Source organism: Gossypium arboreum, chromosome 3 (assembly GCF_025698485.1).
Source record: "Gossypium arboreum isolate Shixiya-1 chromosome 3, ASM2569848v2, whole genome shotgun sequence".
NCBI classification, from domain to species: Eukaryota; Viridiplantae; Streptophyta; class Magnoliopsida; order Malvales; family Malvaceae; genus Gossypium; species Gossypium arboreum.
In genome coordinates this window covers 41,974,016-41,976,094 of record NC_069072.1, presented here as the reverse complement: position 1 = coordinate 41,976,094, position 2,079 = coordinate 41,974,016, and the positions used below count along the sequence as shown (strand labels likewise).

The window sequence follows — 2,079 nt, the reverse complement described above, 5'->3', positions numbered from 1 at the left end:
GGAACACTCAATTTTTATTACTTTAGCCATTTATTTTTCTTGCAATTTAATTTAATTTTATTACTTATTTTTTTTTCTCTTGGCAGGTTTTTATAGTTTATGACTAGAAGAAACCCATCAGGACCACTACTTTTTGACAAAGAAATCGATTGCACAGTTCACAGAAACCAGAGAGAAATAAGGCGAAGCTTAAGATACACAAAGAACGAGCAAGAGAACGATACTCAAACCCCAACCTCAGAGATGGCTGAAAACCAAGACAATCAACTACCACCTACAATTACGGCTAATCAAAATCCTGCTCCACACACTATGTATGATTATGCTAAACCTTTTTTAACAGGAACTGAATTGAGCATAGTTAGACTCTTTGAGGCGCAAATACTTTTGAACTAAAACCTAACACTATTCAAATGATACAACAATTTTTTCAGCTTGATGGTTTGCAGGATGAGGATCCCAACGCTCATTTAGCCAACTTCTTAGAACTATGCAATACATTTAAAATTAATGGTGTTTCTGATGATGCCATTCGTCTTCGGTTATTCCCTTTTTCGTTGAGGAAGAAAGCTAAACAATGGTTGAACTCATTACCACGAGGGTCAATCACTACTTGGGAACAAATGACCGAAAAACTTCTATTAAAATATTTTTCGCCGGCTAAAACGGCTAAATTACGTAATGATATCTCTTCTTTTATGTAGATGGATTTAGAAACACTCTACGATGCATGGGAGAGATACAAGGAACTTTTGAAAAGGTGCCCTCACCATGGGTTACCGCTTTGGCTTCAGGTTCAAACATTCCATAATGGCCTGAATCCTTCGACTCGGCAAATGGTTGATGCAGCTGCTGGCGGAACCATTAATAATAAAACACCTGAAGATGCTTATGAGTTTATAGATGAGATGTCATTGAATAACTATCAGTGACAAGTCATGAGGACAAAACCAACTAAAACAGCAGGAGTTTATAATGTCAACTCGATCACCATGCTCTCTAATCAGGTAGAACTCTTGAATATAAAATTGATGGTTTTCTTAGTTCTTCACAGGTTCACCCAGTAATGCAGTGCGAAGCAAGTGGAGGTGGAACAAGCCATTCGGAATACCAACCTTATGGCCACAACATGGATAATGAGCAATTAAATTATGTGGGTAATAATCCTCGACCTCAAAACAATCCATATAGTAACACTTATAATGCAGGTTGGAGAAACCACCCAAATTTCTCATGGGGAGGCCAAGGAAATCAAAGACCACCTCCGGGCTACCAACAGTCACCCTATCAACAGGAAAAGAAACCGAACCTTGAAGAGATGCTCACAAAGTTTATCTCGGTATCAGAAACCCATTTTCAGAACACCAAGACAACACTTAAAAATCAACAAGCGTCGATCCAAGGGCTCGAAACTCAGATAGTCCAAAAGACTACTAGGAAGTTTACCTAGTAACACCAAATGAAAAGAGCATGTGAAAGCAGTTACACTAAAGAGTGGGAAAGTGTTAGCAGAATCTGAAAAGAAGCTAACACAAGAAGCCGTGGTAAGCGGAAGGGGGAAAGAAAAACCCGAAAATAGTGACAAACTAGTGCCGAAGGAATTTAAACCTCCAGTTTCATACCCAGCAAAATTGAAAAAAGACCACATTGATGCACAATTCGGTAAGTTTCTTGAACTTTTTAAGCAATTACATATCAACTTACCTTTTGTTGAAGCCATCTCGCAGATGCCTACGTATGCAAAATTTTTGAAGGAGCTTCTAACAAATAAAAGGAAATTCAAGGACTTATCTACAGTAGAACTCAACAATGAGTGCTCAGCCATACTCCAAAACAAGCTGCCAACCAAACCAAAAGATCCAAGAAGTTTTACTATCCCTTCCTTAATTGGTAGTCTGAATATTGAGAAAACACTAACTGATTTAGGCGCTACCATTAATTTGATGCCATATAAAATGTTCAAACAACTTGGTCTTGGGGAACCTAAACCTACTAGGATGAGTATTCAATTAGCCGATAGATCTATTAAATATCCTAGGGGCATTATAGAAGACGTACTTGTGAAAGTAGATAAATTCA

General features: G+C 37.9%; 1 non-coding gene across 1 annotated transcript; it reads right to left on the bottom strand.

The window, feature by feature from the left end:
* Window positions 1–671: 671 nt before the first annotated feature.
* LOC128291163 (small nucleolar RNA R71) lies at window positions 672–778 on the bottom strand. The gene has a single exon (XR_008280939.1). It is a non-coding gene; the product is annotated as a small nucleolar RNA R71 (small nucleolar RNA).
* Between the last annotated feature and the right edge of the window lie 1,301 nt (window positions 779–2,079).